Below are 22,569 nucleotides of genomic sequence, written 5' to 3' on the forward strand. Positions count from 1 at the left end.
TTGATGGCCCACCAATACCATTATTTCTACAAGGACTGCAGTGGGTCTGCGCCTCTGGTGGCCCACCAATACCGTAATCTCTATCAGGACTACAGTGGGTCTGCTCTGTGATGACCTATCTACCAATCTTCTTCAAAACGTCGAATGACTCTGCTGTGGGTTTGCTCTGTTGTGGCCCATTACCTGTCTGCATGTCAAGATTCAGCACTGTCTTTCCATTGGAAGGACAACACTACTTCTTCAAAACTGCATGGAAGTCCACTACTTCTGTGTGCAATTTCTTTTACTAATGAGACTATGTGAAAAAAAACTGTAATTACTATTATGATGAATGATCAGGACTATCTTTATGGACTGTGAGAAAATTTTCGCTTTTGACCAACATTTTATCAATAAGTGTGTGCATTTGATTTCTTTGTTATTGTAATTACGATTATGAAAAATTTTAACAAATATGTATTGCCCAGTGCTCAAAACAATTTGTAAAACTTTTTGTGGGGAACATAGGGGCTATGTAAGTAGGCTGTTTATGTTTTCTTATTGGCAACGTTACGTAGCGCTCTGTATGAAAATCACTGGCTGTGCTGTGTGCAGTCTGTGGCTAGTTTGCATTGTTGTCTGCCATTGTAGTGTTGGGCAGCGGCAGCTGGATGAGAACAGCGCATAGCGTTGCGCAGTTGGAGGTGAGCCGCCAGCAGTGGTGGATGTGGGGAGAGAGATGGCGGAGTTTTGAAATTTGTCATGAACTGCTATATATATTATGACTGTTAAGGTAAATACATTGTTTGTTCTCTGTTAAAATCTTTCATTTGTTAACTATGGCCGGCCGCGGTGGTCTAGCGGTTCTAGGCGCTCAGTCCGGAACCGCGGGACTGCTACGGTCGCAGGTTCGAATCCTGCCTCGGGCATGGATGTGTGTGATGTCCTTAGGTTAGTTAGGTTTAAGTAGTTCTAAGTTCTAGGGGACTGATGACCACAGATGTTAAGTCCCATAGTGCTCAGAGCCATCTGAACCATCTGCTAACTATGCCTATCAGTAGTTAGTGCCTTCCGTAGTTTGAATCTTTTATTTAGCTGGCAGTAGTGGCGCTCGCTGTATTGCAGTAGTTCCAGTAACGAAGATTTTGGTGAGGTAAGTGATTTGTGAAAGGTATAGGTTAATGTTAGTCAGGGCTATTCTTTTGTAGGGATTTTTGAAAGTCAGATTGCGTTGCGCTAAAAATATTGTGTGTCAGTATAAGCACAGTCTTGTACAATTGTTCAAAGGGGACGTTTCACATGCTTTTATAAAACAGCGCAAAAATTCACATTTATGGCAGTAATACATTTCATCATGGTCTATTCTATTGTGTTAAGCTGTAGACAATCTGCTAGTTGCATTTATGTTTCTTCCATATTTTGCTGCAGATCTGAAGATGGTGATTGCTGACCGAAACAGGTAGTCTGAGGACCTACAAGTTTGTGACCATAGACACGAAATAAAATAAATATATTCTACGTACATTCACCCGAAAATAGACCTCTAAGGCGCATGACTTTGTGGCAAGTGCTTCGGCGACAGCCGAGATGAGGAAACACTAGCCCTCATCAATTCCACCCTCTGAAACACAAAGGGCTTGTGATCAGTCTTTGTAAACCCGAAAGAGGCAGCTGATCCCGAAACATACGAGAAAAATTGACTACAACCTACTCAGAACAACGGTAATTTCAAGCAATATGGACACAGACCATGAGAGGTGCGTCACAGTGTCTCCCCCACCGATGAGACTGACACACGATAACGCCCCTCAGCAACAAAATCAATGAACACCAGGCCACAACATTTTGTTGGCTAACTGCATCTCTGCATGGAAACCCACACGTTTGCCACCTTAAATCTCAACCAGATAGTGTCTGATACCAATATATTAAGTTTCCATCAAAATTTGTATACTGCGACGCAGAACGACGGTTCAATCCCGCGTCCAGCCATCATGATTTAGGTTTTCCGTGATTTCCCTAAATCTCTCCAGGAAAATGCCGGGATGGTTCCTCTGAAAGGGCACGGCCGACTTCCTTCCCAATCCTTCCCTAATCCGATGAGACCGATGACCACGCTGTCTGGTCTCCTTCCCCAAAACCAACCAACCTGCGACGTAGATATCATCCATCTTCAAGAAGGCACCAATAGCAGACTAGCACTCTCGACAACTTACGACGCAATTATCAATACTGGTCCTGACGCAGGTACTATGATCACGTTCAAGCAAGGAATTTGAGAGAGGCACAGACACTCTGTTGCACGACTTGCAGTTGAACGTTTATGCTTCTCAGGAACGAATCGCAGAGTGAAAAGGTGTGACTTTTACCGCAGCCATATAACGCAGCTTTTCACATCACTGCAAGTGCCGCTAATTCTTGGTGGAGATCTCCGTTGTGATGTATGTAAAGATAATCAGACCTCAGGCTACCATTACTGGGAGTAACTTAATAGATAAATAGTCTAAATCATCCTCTAAAGTGTTTGGCGGCGATTGAAACAGGATACCGTCACCTACAAATATGTCACAGCGACAGAAGCTACCCGTCTTGACAGAGTCTTTGCTCGAAAAGAAAGATGTGGCCTGTTACGTATTTGTATACCTCTCTCAGGAACTGTATAGGGGCCGAGGTCTGTGGCACCTCAACTACTACCAACGCACGGAAGCCCATGATCAGCAAACTAAGCGTTGGCTGATCGATAAAAATTTTAGTCAGGCATACTTTGATGAACCAAACACTAAGGCGACATTGAAGAAATCTTAAAAATCTACGCGGTCAGTTGAGTCAGACGGAATAATGGGCTAGCAGGACAGAGCAAATTAGGTTGTGGAAAGGGGCCAAAATGAATTCGTGTCAGTTGCACTTAACGTACAGACTTTATTTATCAACACACAATATTACAAAAAGGATGCAAAACACTCAAAACTTTTTAAGGCCACATTCAAAATCCAAGACAAGGCTTAAGCAAAATTGAAATAGAAGGGTCTTCTGGAGGTTTCACCCAAGAATATTTTCTAAATCTTCAATCTAATCGGCTGAAGGCCTTAGCAATTTAATTTTAATGGAACTACGCTGGACGTCGCATATAAAGCAATAAAAGGAGTTTCGATCAAAAGGCAGAAGGCCTTTTCTTAAAACATTTCATGCAAATTGGACTGAAGGCCCCATTCAAAAGCATGACAATCTTATGCCTTAATGGCAAGAGGAGAAGATTAAGAGATATTAGAACTCAGCTGAAGGCCGCTCCCCAAATAATATAACGTCTTAAGCTCTAGAAAGAAGAGTTCCAGTTTTAAAGGGCAGACGGCCGTATCTTGAAACATTTCATATAAAATAAAGAGTAACAATCTCATGCCTTAAGGGCAAGACAAGAACATTAATTTGAGAGATACTGATACTCTGCTGAAAGCCACGCATCAACCAAGTAACTAAAATACAAACAGGGAAACACAAACGTAACACAAAAGGAACGGCGTTCAGAAGTTTCCAAGGGTCGGCCTTGGACTGTAACGCTAACCCCCATTTAGGTCAGACAGGCAGCCTGTCCAACGACTTCTTAATCTGGAGGCAACCCAACCGACAGACAACCTATCGACCAATCAACCAAATCAGTTCCGCTCCACGTAATCAGCAAAACAACCACAAGATTTCAATACACGACACACAGAATATTGGCGCCCACAACGACCAACAACACCTCAGCTGTCGAACTACACGCCGCACTGGACAGCAACAACACTACGGGGAAAATACACTGCCTAAAATTTCGTCAACGACCAGGGCAGGTAACCGGAACGTCAACGGCCACAGGGCAGAAGATACCGTTGGTCAACTTCAATAACAGGGAATAAATTAAGTTAAACTCCACAGGAAGACGGTTGGGATCTTGGCCGAGTTGAATACACACACGTTGTTGCTCGCGGCAATGTCCCAAAAGCGACAACCAGGATGAAACGAAGAAATGTAAACAGTTGAGGCTCGATAGTAGGTTAAGTGAGGACTCAACTTCATGTCCAAGATCGGTGGGCCACGAACTTCGCAGCACTCGCAAGCAGCACCTCACACTCCAATCGCGCGTGCACGCCGCCAGCGGGATCCTGCGCGACTCCGCAGCACGGGGACTTTCTTGCTGCTCCACGCCAACCGACCGACCGGACTTCCGGTCCGTCCGCGACTGCACTGCTGGTGCGTGTCCCACTCACTGACTACCCGACACACGACGAACAAGAAATTCTTTCGGTCGCTGCAGAGATGGTACGACAGTGAGCTTAACGATAGGCGCTGCTCCTACCACTCACGGGCGAGTAAGGCAGGAAGTTCGTGACGCACTACCGTAATAGAAGGTGACAAACAATTAATGGGATGAACACGAGCCGGGCACGGCTCAAGACCATTTTCTGTTGCTGCTGGTTTATTCTGAACCCTTACATTCTATCCAGTATATAACCGCAACGGAGCATATAAAAGCAAAGACCACGTATGGTACATCAAACGTTGGCTGGTTTCAAAGTCTGTGCCCACGGCAATGCTGATAATACGTACTCCCGGTCTCCATTCACCACATGATTAAAGAGTCCCCGCACGTCCACTCTCAGCCATGGCTTTGGAACCCAGTACAGATGTCAGGCTGATATCAAGGCACACGTTACAGAGCAATACATCGCATTGCATTCTAAAGGAATCACAGACGTCACACACATGGCTAACAGCACCACACCAGTTCCAACAATCGATGGCGAACAAGTCACAACCTGAAGGCCGGCATTACACTATCAAATTTCTTTGTCAAAGATTTGATCAAAGATGTGATCAAATATTCCGTCAAATATATTTGACAAAGATCTTTGACGTAGCGCTAGAAGGGGTATTACACTGTCATCAAATTTTTCGTCCAAGTTCAAGATGGCTGACAACAACTTGTTATTAACCGCAGCAGTTCCACGTACCGCAATTGCATTGTGTGCACATGCGGAAAAGAAGTCGGAAAAAAAGGAACCATACATACGAGGTTGACACTCTTAAATTCCTGGGATTACAACTTGATAATAAATTCAGTTGGGAGGAGTACACCACAGAACTGCAGAAACGCCTTAACAAATCTGTATTTGCAATTCGAGTGTTAGCAGACATAGGCAACATAAAAATGAAAAAGCTTGCATACTTTGCCTGTTTTCATTCCATAATGTCATATAGTATAATATTTTGGGGTAAATCTTCAATTCAAACAAAAGTTTTCAGAGTCCAAAAGCGTGTAATACGTATTATTTGTGGAGTAAATTCACGGACGTCATGTAGAAACCTCTTCAAAGAACTGGGTATACTAACCACTGCCTCTCAGTATATTTACTCCTTAATGAAATTTGTCCTAAATAATATATCTCTTTTTCCAACAAACAACTCAGTTCATACATACAATACTAGGAACAAAAATGATCTGCACAAGGACTTAAAAGCACTTACTTTACTTCAAAAAGGGGTCCACTACTCAGGAACACTCAGCCAGCAAACATAAAAAGTTTATTTACAAATGAAGATCAGTTTAAAAGGAGCCTGAAAGACTTACTAGTGGCCAACTCCTCCTACTCCATTGACGAAATTTTTAATAGAAACATATGATGTATTGTATTTATTCATACTGTTGGTATTGTTATTTCAGATTTTAAAAAAATTGACATGTTTCACATCCACGAGGGCCTCCTCAGCACAGATCTATCGAATGAAAAACTAATCTAATCTCGGTGAAACCGTGGGTTTTACGACGACACGATAAAAGCATTTAACAAAACTTGTTACGTGAGCTTACAGTGGAAGACGTCAAGTCGTACATCAGTTACTTAAGAATGGATGAGCACACATTTCTGTTTGTGCTCAGTGAAGTGTATCCTCATATCACAAAGCACAATATTCACTTAAGAACCGTTTCATCTTCAGAAGACAGGCTCACTGTAACACTTCGATTCCTTGCTACAGAAGGTTATGTTAGGTTAGGTTAGGTCAGGTCAGGTCAGGTCAGGTCACCAATCTTCTTAATCTATTTTTGTATTCAGGGTGCCTCACGTTGTAAAGCGCCTCATCAGCTTCATACATCCCTATTAATTTTGTAGTTGTCGGCACACACCAATAAAAACACACAATAAAAAACACAATAAAAACACTACAGACGACAGAACGCTGCAGCGATGCTAGCGCTCCATGTGGTAACATGTCACATTGCAGTGAACAGAAGACAAGCGACTTCTTTGATCAAATCTACAGCGAGGCCCTAGATTTGATCAAATATTGGACGACATTTGACAAAGTTCCTATTACACCATCAAATATCTTTGACAAAGATTTTTGACAAAGATATGTGACAAAGAAATTTGATAATGCAATAGCGGCCTAACCGCAAGATCTGTAACAAAGGAACTGCAGTCAGCTTTCAAAACGGCAACACGGCCCAAATCTCCGAGTGGGGACGGTCTTCTGTAACGTTTCATGTACGCTACTGGCATTTCTCCAGTGACTTCTTCGTAAAACTGATTAACAAACTGCTTTAGCGTGGGACCATACTAGCGGATCTCTCTCAGGGAATCACAGTACTCACTCTCAAAACGACGAAATCTGTGACCGTCATAGCTGTGCGGTCGATTACGTTGATAAACTCCGACTTGAAATTGCGGACACACGCTGTTAACAACTGACTGAAACCACTTTTATGGTGTTTTCTTGGTTCACACTAACAGCGTCACTGAGAGGCGACCGATGATGAACATTCTAGCCTATTATAGGGACCATACGTACACGCCCTGGCAAGCGAGCAAGTCAAATGTCAATTCGCGTCTTTGGATCCGGAAAGAGCCTACCACCGCACAGGTTTTGGTTGCCCATTGTACTCAATGTCTGCTCTCGGTTTCCACACCACAGTCACAGACCTGATCGCCAGCGACACATCCTTGAAATTAACAATAAATGGAAAGTTCACGAAAACCGTTCTCCTTAAAAGAACTTCGGAGGTAGTCCCATTTATCCGCTACTTTGTTTGCTGTCGCCATGGAACGCTTGCTACGACATCTCCAGCACACTAATGGGCATCAAACTATATGGCTTCGATAAAGTCGTCCGAACCGACGCAGACGATTTCACCTTGATACTCCAAGATGACAGAGGCACACAACTGACCCAACAAATTCTGGATTAGTACCAACAGTACAGCAGTGCACTCTGGAATCTCCAATCTTATCCAACGGTCAACGTCCACAAGAACTACAGCACTCTTGGTTGTCATGCGTAGACACCCTGAAACTCGTGGAGATGTTCTTTACTGCCTGCCCAGACTAGGATAAGAATCAAGTGGCGCATTTAGGTGAAAAATATAGAAATAATTTTATGTAGGCAGAACATGAGGTACCTCAATCGCCTCCAAAAGCTTTCTTCGTCAACCAGTACATTCTGATGTGTCTACAACATATGGCAGCACTGCTGCCCATGCCTAACGCGATCGCAAAGCAGGTCCGGGCCTCAACATGTTTATATGTTATTTATTTAAACTGCAGTTGCTTCAAAGAAAATGCCTTTTTACATGCTGCACATCGAAATTTTTATTTTTATTTATGCACCCAGACGCGTTTCACCTCTTTTACAAGCATTTTATTTGAAACAACTGCAAGTTATATACAGCTGCTGCGAAAATGGCTACTACAAGAAATGTGTTATTTATTTATTTACACGTCAAGTTCCGTAGGACCAAATTGAGGAGCAAATCTCCAAGGTCATTGAACGTGTCAGTACACGAAATTACAACAAAAAAGTAATAACAGATAAAAATGAATGTTTATGAACCCGAAAAAGTCAGTCCATAAGTTTAAGTAAACGCAGTCAACAATACAACAAGAATTAGCTTAAGTTTTCAAGGAACTCCTCGACAGAATAGAAGGAGTGACAGATGAGGAAACTCTTCAGTTTCGATTCGAAAGAGCGTGGATTACTGCTAAGATTTTTTAATTCGACTGGTAACTTATTGAAAATGGATGCAGCAGTGTACTGCACACCTTTCTCCACAAGAGTTAAGGAAGTCCGATCCAAATGCAGGTTTGATTTCTGCCGAGTATTAACCAAGTGGAAGCTGCTTGTTCTTGGGAATAACCTAATATTGTTAAGAAGAAACGACTGTAAGGAATATATATATATTGAGAGGCCAATGTCAGAATACCCAGACTCTTGAACAGGGGTCGACAAGAGGATTGTGAACCACTTATTGCCCGAACCGCCCCTTCCTGAGCCAAAAATATCCATTTAGAATGGGAGAGTTACCCCAAAATATAATACCATACGACATAAGCGAATGAAAATAAAGTAGACTAATTTTCGTGTCGAACGATCACTCATTTCAGACACCATTCGAATAGTAAAAATGACAGCATTAAGTCTTTGACCAAGTTCCTCAACGTGGGCTTTCCACGACAGCTTACTATATATCTGAACACATAGAAATTTGAGCTGTTCAGTTTCACTAATACGCCCGTTCTTTGAAATTAGAACGTCAGGTTTTGTTGAATTGAGTGTTAGAAACTGTAACAACTGAGTCTTACTGTGATTTAGCGTTAGTTTATTCACTACAAGCCATGAACTTGGGTCACGTACTGCACTATTTGAAACAGCCCATGTTGCACACAACATTCTTTACTACCAAGCTAGTGTCATCAGCAATCAAATATTTTAGAGTTACCCATAATACTAGAGAGCATATCATTTATGTTAGTAAGGAACAGAAATGGACCCAAAACTGATCCCTCGGGCACCCCTCCCCCGCCCCCCCTCCAATTGACTGTACCCCACTCCGATCCCACATCACAGCCATTCTCAACACTGAATAATGACCTTTTGCTGTCTGTTGCTAAAGTAAGAGGTGAACCAATTGTGAGCTATTCTGTAATGATCCAACTTCTGGAGCAATATTTTGTGATCAACACAATCAAATGCCTTAGTTAAATCAAAAATATGCCACGCATTCGAATCCTTTTGTTTAACCCATCCAGTACCTCACAGAGAAAAGAGAATATAGCATTTTCAGTTGTTAAACGACTGCTAAAGCTGAACTGTACATTTGATAGCAAATCGCATTATATAAAATGATCAATTATCCTTACATACACAGCCTTTTTAATAACTTCTGCAAACACTGATGGCATAGAAATAGGACTAATATTATCTACATGATCCCTTTCTCCATGTTAATGAAGCGGCTTTACTACTGAGTACTTTAATCCTTCAGGAAACTGACCCTTCCTATAGGAAAAATTACAAATATGGCTAAATACAGGGCTGACATGTGCATTTCGTTATTGACTCAATCTCCCTCTTGTCTGTATCACAGAGGAGTATTTCAGACATCAATCTCAGAAAGGCATTTGCCAAAAAAGCTATGATTCCCTGTAGAAACTAAATTTTTATTTAATTCGCCAGCGCTGCTCAAAATGATTGTTAAATACTGTACATGTATCTGATTTATCAGTAACAGAAATATTTTTACTATGAACAGACTATATAGTCGACCTTGTGCGGCTGACCAGACACTTCCTTCATAACTGAGCATATCGTTTTAATTTTATCCTGTAAATTATCTATTCTATTTGCTTACCATATACTCTTTGCCTTCCCAATAACATTTATAAGCATCTTACAATACTGTTTGTAATGTGCTACTGTAGCTAGATTGTGACTACTTCTAACATTTTGATGTAACTCCTGCTTTGTTCTATAAGATATCCTTACCCCACTGGTCAGCCACCTGGGCTGCCTATTACTGCTAGTACCCCGTTTAGAACGTTCTAACGGAAACCAACTCTCAAAGAGCTTGAAAAATGTGTTAAAGAAAGCATATTTGTCATCTGTGTTATCGGCACTATAAACATCCTGCCACTTTTGTTCCGTAACAAGGTTTAAAAAACTATTGCGGTTGGGTTAACTTTCCTGCGTAATTTATAATTAAATATGAAATTTGTTTGAGTACTAAAGCCTTTTAGCGTTAAAATTTGTGCATCATGGTCTGAAAGGCCATTCACTCTTTCACTGACAGAATGCCCTTCTACTAATGAAGAATGAATAAAAATATTGTCTATGGCTGTGCTACTGTCCCCTTGCACCCTAGTTGAAAAAAAAACACCGTCTGCATGAGATCATATGAATTTATAACATCTACCAACATCCTTTTTCTTGCACCATCATATACAAAATTAATATTGAAGTCACCACACACAACTAATTTCTGGTACTTCCTATAAAGTGAATCAAGAACCCTCTCTAGCTTGAGCAGAAATGCTATAAAGTTGGAGTTAGGGGACCTATAAACAACAACAATTATAAGTTTAGTTTCACTAAATTCAACTGTCGCTGCACACCATTCAAATATCTGTTCAGTGCAGTGCCGCAATACGTCTATGGACTCAAATGGAATACTGTTTTTCACGTACATAGCCACTCCCCCACCCCGAAAGAAACTCCTTGAAAAACAGCTAGCTAATCTGCATCCTGGTAAAGGAAGCCTCTGAATTGTCAAATTTTTTAGGTGATGCTCTGATATACCAATAATTTCAGAGTCAACATCTATAAGCAGTTCACAAACTTTATCTCTAATACGTCTTATATTTTGATGAAATATGCTAATTCCTTCTTTACTTGGAAACATTAGATCCTCAGAAGGCGAGCCCTTAGTTGGAGGGACTTCCTTTAAGCAGGTACACCTATCAGCTGATTTCAATCTAAAAAAGGTGCAGTTCTAACACTAACTACTACAGGAATTTTTCCATGAGTGATAACACCACCACCACCACACTGTCACCTCTAAGTTTTGCCAGCCTCCCCTTCACATACCTATTGAGATGCAGGCCATGCCTAGTGAATCCCGATCTACTGATAGACCCAACTGGCACCACTGAGATGTGAGCCATGCCCTCTGCCATCAGCGCCCTCCCCAGCCCCACGTTAACGCGCCTAACAGCCACGTTAAGGTGAGGCCGATCATGACGCTGAAACAGTTGCACGAAATGCACCTTAATGCCACCAGTTTGAGTTGCTATCTTTACCAGGTCACCACCTATATCATATTACCCTTCCCTATCAAGACTGTTCCCTGCTCCACCCACTATCACTACCTGATCCTCCTCCGTAAAATTCCTACGTAACTCCCCTATGCTGTCAGTCACTTGAGCCAACCCTGCACTAGGCTTCACAATGCTGGTGGCTTGGTACTCACTCCCAACACTTCCTGCAACTGCTGGCCCACACCTCTACCGTGAGAACTACCTAGCAGCAGAACCTTCTTTCTGTTAAACTTCGCAACAGACCTAGGCGTCCTAATTTCTGAGGACTGCTAGATGTTCCCTACATCTACAGCTACACGAGGCTCCTCCACTCAGCTCTGACAGCTGGTCAAATCTATTGCATATGCGCGAAGTATAACTGTGTCAACACCTCCTCCTCCTCCTCCTCCTCCTCCTAGGTGCCTTCTTGCTAACTGCCAGTTCCCATTCCCCACCACCCTTCACCATCCTCAACCTATCTAGTTCCTCCTTTGCGCTTTGAAACTGCACCTGAAGGGCACAGATCTTACGCTCCTGCTCCTCAATCAACTTATTTCTACTACAGATTCTGCATTCCCAGGAGATCTCGCTAGAATACCCACTGGCTTCCCCACTGCATTCTCCCAGTGAAAATACTTTGAACAAATCCCACACCGTAACCCACTACTCACAAACCGACAACAGAGCCCACACTTCTCACTCATTGTAAAATTTTAGTTACTTAAAAAGCTATGTGTCTACATCACCAAAGTTCAGTTACACCAGTACAACTATTTAAAGAAGTAACAATACCCATCTCGAAATTTTCTGTCTACTAAGAAAGCAACTTCTTATATTAATATCACTACACCACAGCTAATACCAATACAAACAAAACTTCACAAAATTATTAGCTCAAACCAAAAAATTCAAACGGCCACTGGAACACTAAACTAAGTTAAAACACTGAATGAAAATTTTATTGAAATATTTAACCAGAAACAATAAGAAACTACAGCACGAAATTTCCTAAACGACTTCAACGCACAGATTACATTGTATTCGAGGTACTTTTCAAAATCAACGTCACTCCCAGTAAGTTAAGAGAAATTGGACTTAAAAATCCAGGAACCCACTGCAAAGCTAACGACAACATAACTAAATATGATTTGGTAGGATAGCAAGACTCGGGCTGCTGGCGTAGGACTAAGCCCAAGTCGAGGATACACCAAAAATATTATTTTTCCGTTTATTTACTGGGACTTCAGAGACTCTGCATCGGCAGCATGCATAGAGAAATTAAGCAATTTGTACTTTCACAGACAAACTCAACAACCAGAGCAAATATTTAGACATTAAAGCAAAATTTACTTCAAACAAGAAAAAATCAATTTTACTGGCAGGCTCAGCGATCTAAATAGTAAGCAGGTTCAAATAAAATGTTTAAAAAAGAGATTTCATTAAAACAGCATTAAACGTGAAACAATTAAGCAAAGTATCGGGTGATCAAAGTCCGTATAAATTTGAAAACTTAATAAACCACGGAATAATATAGATAGAGAGGTAAAAATTGAAACATGCTTGGAATGACATGGGGTTTTATTAGAACAAAAAAAAGACAAAGTTCACAAAATGTCCGACAGATGGCGCTGGATAGCAAAACGTCAGTGACTGCGCATGACAATCGTGTTACAGAATCGCATCATCCCTAGCCTGGCTGATAAACACCTGCTGGAACGTACGTTGTTTATGCAGGATGGCGCTCACCCCATATTGCTAGACGCGTGAAAGATCTCTTGCGGGCGTCGTTTGGTGATGATCGTGTGCTCAGCCGCCACTTCCGTCATGCTTGGCCTTCCAGGTCCCCAGACGTCAGTCCGTACGATTATTGGCTTTGGGGTTACCTGAAGTCGCAAGTGTATCGTGATCGACCGACATCTCTAGGGGTGCTGAAAGACAACATCCGACACCAATGCCTCACCATAACTCCGGACATGCATTACAGTGCTGTTCACAACATTATTCCTCGACTACAGCTATTGTTGAGGAATGATGGTGGACATATCGAGCATTTCCTGTAAAGAACATCATCTTTGCTTTGTCTTACTTTGTTATGCTAATTATTGCTATTCTGATCAGATGAAGCGCCATCTGTCGGACATTTTTTGAACTTTTGTATATTTTTGGTTCTAATAAAACCCCATGTCATTCCAAGCATGTTTGTCAATTTGTACCTCTCTATCTACATTATTCCGTGATTTGCTCAGTTTTCAAATTTATACTGACTTTTTGGTCACCCGGTATAATTTCACAGGCATGCTCAGCAATTTCAAGACAGACTCAGATCCAAAGTTTAGTCCGAGGGTTAGTTAAATCAAATAATTAGGTACACTCTCAGCAATCTGGATAGCAGCATACTCTCCAATCCAATGTTTAAACAGGGCGTAATAGAAACAGAACTTAACAAATTTTCAGTGCATTAAAACTGGGAAAAAATCGATTCTTGATGATTACATGCACATAATTCCATAACTGAATTGCACCCGCGGTCTAGGGTTAAAAAAAGGGTAGCGTCTTTGATTAGTAAACAAAAAGGCCTCGCTCGTGGGTTCTAACCCCGTCACCGTTTAACTTTTGAATAAAAATCCTGAGCAGTGGCCGTCGAAGACTTCCGTCAAAATGAGCCACCGCCCATTCAGCCAACGGTCTTGACAGATAGGGTGGAGGAGTGGACAGAGGGTCAGGGCGCACTCTCTTGCCTTTGGGGTGGGAAACGGCCCCTAAAGACGGAAGAACCAGCAGTGACGAACGGGATGTGGATGCAGAAGGTAATGGAAACCAGTGCAGTAAGACGAATAATTTGTATTCACAGGACATGTGGCCTGTATTCGAAAAAAGGGTTACTGGCAAAAGATTCCGCGCTAGTCCCCCATTCAGATCTCCGGGAGGGTCTGCTAAGGGGGAGATTGAATTACCAGGTAAAGGATAACGTTCTTCGAGGCAGGTCGTGGAATGTCGAATTTTGAACTTGGTAGAGAATCTGGAAAATATGAAAAGAGAAATGCCAAGGCTCAATCTAAATATAGTGGGGATGAGTTAAGTGAAATGGAGAGAATACAAGGATTTCTGGTATATGGAAATATCAACAGCAATATAAAAAAATATAACAGGAGTAGAATTCGTTATGAATAGGAAGGTAGGGCAGAAAGTGCGTTACGGTGAACAGTTCAGTGATAGGATTGTTCTCATCAGAATCGACAGCAAAAGCACATGAGGTATACATGCCGACGTCGTAAGCCGAAGATGAAGAGATAGAGAAAGTATACGAGGATATTGAACGGGTAATTCAGTGCGTAAAGGGAGATGAAAGTCTAATAGTCGTGGGGAATTGGAGTGTGGTTGTACGTGAAGGAGTAAAAGAAAGGGTTACGGAAGAATATGGGCTTGATCGTAGTAATGAGAGGGAAGAAAGATCTGCAATAAATCTCAGCTAGTAATTGTGAATACTCTGTTCAAGAATCACAAGAGGAGGAGGTATACTTGGAAAATGCTGGGAGATATGGAAAGAGTTCAGTTAGATTACATCATAATCGGGCAGAGATTCCGAAATCAGATATTGGAATGTAAGGGATACCCGTGGTCAGTTATAGATTCATATGAAAATTTGATAATGATGTAGAGTAGGCTGAAGTTTAAGAAATCAGCCAGGAAGAAACAGTGTGCAAAGAAGTGGGACACAGAAGTATTAAGGAATGAAGAGATACACTTGAAGTTCTCTGAGGCTATAGATACTATCAAAATGAACATCTGTAATAAGTACTTGCTTCGAGTTCTTGAAATAAACTTGCCCCAGTGACTTGAAGAAGCAAACTTGAGTAAGCTCTCGTTCTAGTGTAGACATCTCAGCAAATGTTTACAGAAATTATTTGCTAGCGGACGCAATCCTTTTGTATTACTTCGCATCTAGGGGCAGCTTGACGTTGGCAGCACTCAGAGGTAAATGAATATCTCTTTCTCAACATGTGCGTGCGAGTGATTCCATTGATGCCCGTGTTTAAACAGGGCGCTTCTACTTCCGTGCTGGGCTAACCATTGCCGCATGGCGACGAGATGCAACGCACACAGGTATAGACGCATCTTAAGCAAATATAACAACAGCATCGTGCCTACCAACTAGGCAGGTTCAATAGCACAAACAAGTGTCGGTGTGACAGCTTTTCAAAATACAATGTCTCGTAAACGACTTGCAGTAGAAGCCTGCAACAAACAGCACTGACACTACAATTTACCCTACTTTTAGTTTTTTTAATGTGAATAGGCATTGTTACATTTAAAAAGAGTATGTTTGCACAAAAATACATTTTATAATTTGATTGGCTGACAATACGAGACCCTAGCTCCCAATAAATTATGTGAAAACCCCCACATAAATAACTCTTTCCATTTCCCCAATATCTGTGGTGCAAGTTATAGGTGATTCACACTGTATTCTAAAATAATATGTAGTTCACTTGCTGACTATGATTTACGTTCATTCAGCTAATCGTGACAAACCTGACTATAAACATAACAGGAATACGGAAACTTCCTGGCAGATTAAAACTGTGTGCCGGACCGAGACTCGACCTCGGGACCTTTGCTTGGACAGGCAAGTGCTCTACCACTGAGCTACCCAAGCACGACTCACGATCCGCCCTCACAGCTTCAATTCTGCCAGTACCTCGTCTCCTATCTTCCAAATGTCACAGAAGCTCTTCTGCGAAACTGTCCCAAAGCTGTTGCGAAACCAAAGTAAAAAGACGAATCAAATTGTAACAGAACTAATGAGTGGAAGGGCTAGGAGGAAGTGGGTGTGACGTTTCTTGGAACAACTTCTGTTCTGACTACAGCAAACATTTTAAAATCACAAGATCATCAGTATCAGAAATAGTTAATTCATTCTTCGCCACAATAAATAATAATATTAATGATGACATAATTTGAAACAGTTGCTTCCAGTGACATAGGTCAGTTGATGTATAACTGAGTTAGCTGAATGCGCCAACTAGTACCCACATAAATGATTCTGAGAATGCACCTCCTTAAATATTTAAGACTCCGTTCATGAACAAGACTGCCACAAAAGTTCTATACCAAAGTCAACCCGCACTACGCGTCTGTTTACCAGAAGAACAAATTTTCTTGCATTAAATAGCAGCGGTACAATAACCAGACCCAGCTTTATATGAACTGATTGAGCAATGCATCTCCCAATCCCAGTAAAGAAATACAGTCACTGCAAAATACGTTCAGTCCCTGAGGCACTGAATACTCTGACCCTGCTCAAAACTGATAACCTTGGGTCCTGTGCACAAAACAAATTAAAATGTATTACCTCTAAAGCAGCAACAGTGGAACGCGATATATTCTGGTCTCTCATAACAAAATACGGGGTGGTCCACTGATAGTGACCGGGCCAAATATCTCACGAAGTAAGCACCAAACGAAAAAACTACAAAGAACGAAACTCGTCTAGCTTGAAGGGGGAAACCAGATGGCGCTATGGTTGGCCCGCTAGATGGCGCTGCCATAGGTCAAACGGATATCAACTGCGTTTTTTAAAATAGGAACCCCCATTGTTTATTACATATTCGTGTAGTACGTAAATTAATATGAATGTTTCAGTTGGACCACTGTTTTCGCTTTGTGGTAGATGGCGCAGGAATAGTCCTTGCAAAAAAAAAAAAAAAAAAAAATAAAAATAAAAAATAAATAAATAAATAAATAAATAAATAAAATACCACACCGTTGTTTTGGACACGTCAGCAGATCCCATATCACTCTTTGTCGAAGCATTTATTTTATTAAGTTCTGACACAAACGTCGTGCGTAAACTTCGCTATAATTTCAGCATGAGACGAAAACCTAACCTCCTTCAATAAATAAACTACTTTGTCGAGTGAGTATATCCTGGCGTGTTTGTTATGGTACGTGGGTAATTTTGTTTCATAAAGACATGTTTCGTGTCTGTATGGCTCAATAAGAAATTCTATAGCTTCCTTAGACCACTCCTTTATCACAAATTGCACTACTGACAGGAAAAACAAACAGACGTACGCGCTCAAATGGCAGCCATACGGCGCGGAATATAACTTCGTTGAGTTGCGCGCCATTTACTAGCAATGCGATGGCACGCACGGTAAGTGTTCACACGAAGCAGTTTATCCGCTAAGCTAGGCATGGCGCAAAAAATGTCTCCATCTGTACAGGGCTTCACGTTTCAGCAAGATTATGCCCGCCCGCACACGCCGAGAGTTTCTACTGCTTGTCTGCATGCTTTCATAACCATCCCTTGGCCAGCAAAGTCACCGGATCTCTCCCCAGTTGAGAACTTTGGAGCATTATGGGTATGAGCCTCCAACTAGCTTGAAATTTGATGTTTCTTTCTATTTCCCCCCTTTTTAGACTGTTATATGCCTGCGCTGGATCTATATTATTTTTATTATTTTTTGATAATTTTGTTTGGTGATATTTTCATAATTTTTACTAGATGACGGATTCTGGCAAATATTTTTCAAACTCGGAACGTGTAAGATTTTTTAAAATATTTTTATCTTAATTGCTTTTCATTATATCATCTAAGATGAAATGTAAAGGTAAATGTAAATATTATATGCTTTTAAAACAAGATTTTATTACTGTTTTCTGATTTTTAAAAATCAAAAACAAAATGGGGGCCCAGTTTGAGCCCTTTTCTGTGCTAGGGGACTGTCAGATCCCTTTCCGTAATCAAGCGATAGACAGCAAGTCAGCACTCAACATGCTTTAAAATAAATAAATAAATAAAACTAGAAAGTTGCAAAGTTCTTTTAAAAATATAATTTTTTATTTTGTTTGCCAATGAATATGAAGTATGTAATGTTTGTGTTACTCAAATTTACTGGGTGATGTGTTGTTTAGCAGATGGTGTGCTTCAACTTAAACTAGAAAACCAATACAGAGTGTTCATAATGAAAACAATCCCTGTGAAATTTACCCAGTCTCGTAAACAACGAGTTCTATGGCCCTGTGCAATAAACCGATAAAATTTACTATAAAAATAAACAATGAAATAAATTTCCTTAGCTCTAGAGTTGCAACGGATGTAATCTTGGTATTCTGTTCTCGCTACTGTAGACATAGAAAATATTCAAACTTGGCACAGCGAAGTGCAATACTGGCAATAAAATAACTTCAACAAATAATATCAGAAGATTGGTTGATAAATGAATAACCTTGCAAACATTCAGTGAAAATACTCGATATTGGCTCTGTGATGTGCAATGTTGCCAACACTGAAACTGTTACAAACATTAATACTTTCTGATTGTGGCATATTAATATTTTTCTCATTCTGACTGAAAAAATTATTTCCTTTAAAAAATGTTCATTGAGTTCAAAGATAAACGACATGGAAGAGGATGATATACTGATAAGGGGATATCCTAAGACCAAATGCTTCAGTTTGAAAATTGTATTCAAAGTAAAGTTTCTCCTTCATAAAATGTAATATGAAACACTTTACATTAACTTCAAAATCAGTGAACGTCTCAGTTGCTCTGCAATTCTCACTTACTGTCGTAATTAAAAAAACTTGGATTGTTACATGACAAAAATTCTGACATCGTTTGACAAAGTAGATTCTATAAAGTAACTTCTCTGTATCAGGATGAGCAAACACAAAATACACTCCTGGAAATGGAAAAAAGAACACATTGACACCGGTGTGTCAGACCCACCATACTTGCTCCGGACACTGCGAGAGGGTTGTACAAGCAATGATCACACGCACGGCACAGCGGACACACCAGGAACCGCGGTGTTGGCCGTCGAATGGCGCTAGCTGCGCAGCATTTGTGCACCGCCGCCGTCAGTGTCAGCCAGTTTGCCGTGGCATACGGAGCTCCATCGCAGTCTTTAACACTGGTAGCATGCCGCGACAGCGTGGACGTGAACCGTATGTGCAGTTGACGGACTTTGAGCGAGGGCGTATAGTGGGCATGCGGGAGGCCGGGTGGACGTACTGCCGAATTGCTCAACACGTGGGGCGTGAGGTCTCCACAGTACATCGATGTTGTCGCCAGTGGTCGGCGGAAGGTGCACGTGCCCGTCGACCTGGGACCGGACCGCAGCGACGCATGGATGCACGCCAAGACCGTAGGATCCTACGCAGTGCCGTAGGGGACCGCACCGCCACTTCCCAGCAAATTAGGGACACTGTTGCTCCTGGGGTATCGGCGAGGACCATACGCAACCGTCTCCATGAAGCTGGGCTACGGTCCCGCACACCGTTAGGCCGTCTTCCGCTCACGCCCCAATATCGTGCAGCCCGCCTCCAGTGGTGTCGCGACAGGAGTGAATGGAAGGACGAATGGAGACGTGTCGTCTTCAGCGATGAGAGTCGCTTCTGCCTTGGTGCCAATGATGGTCGTATGCGTGTTTGGCGCCGTGCAGGTGAGCGCCACAATCAGGACTGCATACGACCGAGGCACACAGGGCCAACACCCGGCATCATGGTGTGGGGAGCGATCTCCTACACTGGCCGTACACCACTGGTGATCGTCGAGGGGACACTGAATAGTGCACGGTACATCCCAACCGTCATCGAACCCATCGTTCTACCATTCCTAGACCGGCAAGGGAACTTTCTGTTCCAACAGGACAATGCACGTCCGCATGTATCCCGTGCCACCCAACGTGCTCTAGAAGGTGTAAGTCAACTACCCTGGCCAGCACGATCTCCGGATCTGTCCCCCATTGAGCATGTTTGGGACTGGATGAAGCGTCGTCTCACGCGGTCTGCACGTCCAGCACGAACGCTGGTCCAACTGAGGCGCCAGGTGGAAAAGGCATGGCAAGCCGTTCCACAGGACTACATCCAGCATCTCTACGATCGTCTCCATGGGAGAATAGCAGCCTGCATTGCTGCGAAAGGTGGATATACACTGTACTAGTGCCGACATTGTGCATGCTCTGTTGCCTGTGTCTATGTGCCTGTGGTTCTGTCAGTGTGATCATGTGATGTATCTGACCCCAGGAATGTGTCAATAAAGTTTCCCCTTCCTGGGACAATGAATTCACGGTGTTCTTATTTCAATTTCCAGGAGTGTATTACAAATCGGGTATACGTGATTAACCTATACATTAAATCTGATGGAAAATACTTGGTTCCTACATTTAAGGGTCAGCACTGTAAAAATTAGCGAACTCCTGATTGCGCTACTGCATACTCAAAACTAAATATACCAGACTTAATTACCTTACAAATTTGTTTCAGTTGCTTTACTTTTGAGTTACCGCATCATTCATCATTTCGTTTTATAAACACTATTATGCTGCGTCCATAGACGAGCAACTAAATACACAGCTAGCTATTAGCTTTTAAGGCTTACATCCTATCTATAACACAGTGCAACGGTAACTGCTACTGCGCTCCACGCTTCTCTAATCACAATCCATTCTGACAGTCAGGCAACACCTCCGTTCAGTGGTGTCACAACAAATGTCAATCGTTTCGAGTCATTTTTCATGAATTACACTACTGGCAATTAAAACTGCTACACCACGAAGATGACGTGCTACAGACGCGAAATTTAACCGACAGGAAGAAAATTCTGTGTTATGTAAATGATTAGCTCTTCAGAGCATTCACACAAGGTTGACGCCGGTGGAGACACCTTCAACGTGCTGACATGAGGAAAGTTTCCAACCGATTTCTCATACACAAACAGCAGTTGACCGGCGTTGCCTGGTGAAACGTTGTTGTGATGCCTCGTGTATGGAGGAGAAATGCGTACCATCACGTTTCCGACTTTAATAAAGGTCGGATTGTAGCCTATCGTGGTTTATCGTATCGGGACATTGCTGTTCGCGTTGGTCCAGATCCAATAACTGTTAGCAGAATATGGAATCGGTGGGTTCAGGAGGGTAATACGGAACGCCGTGCTGGATCCCAACGGCCTCGTATCACGATCAGTCGAGATGACAGGCATCTTATCCGCATGGCTGTAACGGATCGTGCAGAAACGTCTCGATCCCTGAGTCAACAGGTGGGGACGTTTGCAAGACAACAACCATCTGCACGAACAGTTCGACGACGTTTGCAGCAGCATGGACTGTCAGCTCGGAGACCACGGCTGCGGTTACCCTTGACGCTGCATCACAGACAGGAGCGCCTGCGATGGTGTACTCAACGACGAATCTGGGTGCACGAATGGCAAAACGTCATTTTTTCGGATGATTCCAGGTACTGTTTACAGCATCATGATGGTCGCATCCGTGTTTGGCGACATCGCGGTGAACGCATATTGGAAGCGTGTATTCGTCATCGCCATACTGGCGTACCACCCAGCGTGATGGTATGGGGTGCCGTTGGTTACACGTCTCTGTCACCTCTTGTGGACGTTACGTTTCAGATGTGTTACGACCCGTGGCTCTACCCTTCATTCGATCCCTGCGAAACCCTACATTTCTGCAGGATAATGCACGACCGTATGTTGCAGGTCTTGTACGGGCGTTTCTGGACACAGAAAATGTTCGACTGCTGCCCTGGCCAGCACATTCTCCAGACCTCTCACCAACTGAAAACGTCTGGTCAATGGTGACCGAGCAACTGTCTCGTCACAATACGCCAGTCACTACTCTTGATGAACTGTGGTATCGTGTTGAAGCTGCATGGGCAGCTGTACCTGTACACGCCATCCAAGCTCTGTTTGAGTCGATGCCCAGGCGTATCAAGGCCGTTATTACGGCCAGAGGTGGTTGTTCTGGGTACTGATTTCTCAGGATCTATGCACCCAAACTGCGTGAAAATGTAATCACATGTCAGTTCTAGTATAATATATTTGTCCAATGACTACCTGTTTATCATCTGCATTTCTTCTTAGTAAAGCAATGTTAATGGCCAGTAGTGTATATTACAAAATCTGGCTCCACTTACAAGTGGATCCCTCACAAACTGAAACAATTAATCATAATCTGGTACTTTTCACCGATGATACAAGTATAGCTATCACACCCAACAGTCAAGAATTAACTGGTGAAATTGTAAATGATGTTTTTCAGAAAATCATTAAGTGGTTCTCTGGAAATGGGCTGTCATTAAACTTTGACAAAACACAGTATATACAGTTCCACACAGTAAATGGAATGACACCATTAATAAATATAGACTTCGATCAGAAATCGGTAGCTAAGGTAGAATATTCAAAATTTCTAGGTGTATGCACTGATGAGGGGTTGAACTGGAAAAAAACACACTGAGGATCTGCTGAAACGTTTGAGTTCAGCTACTTACGCTATTAGGGTCATTGCAAATTTTGGCGATATACATCTGAGTAAATTAACTTACCACGCCTATTTTCATTCTCTGCTTTCGCATGGCATCATATTCTGGGGTAACTCATCATTGAGTAAAAGAGTGTTCATTGCACAAAAGCGTGTAATGGGAATAATTGCTGGAGCTCATCCACGACCATCCTGCAGACACTGA

Source organism: Schistocerca cancellata, chromosome 7 (genome assembly GCF_023864275.1).
Source record: "Schistocerca cancellata isolate TAMUIC-IGC-003103 chromosome 7, iqSchCanc2.1, whole genome shotgun sequence".
Taxonomy (NCBI): Eukaryota; Metazoa; Arthropoda; class Insecta; order Orthoptera; family Acrididae; genus Schistocerca; species Schistocerca cancellata.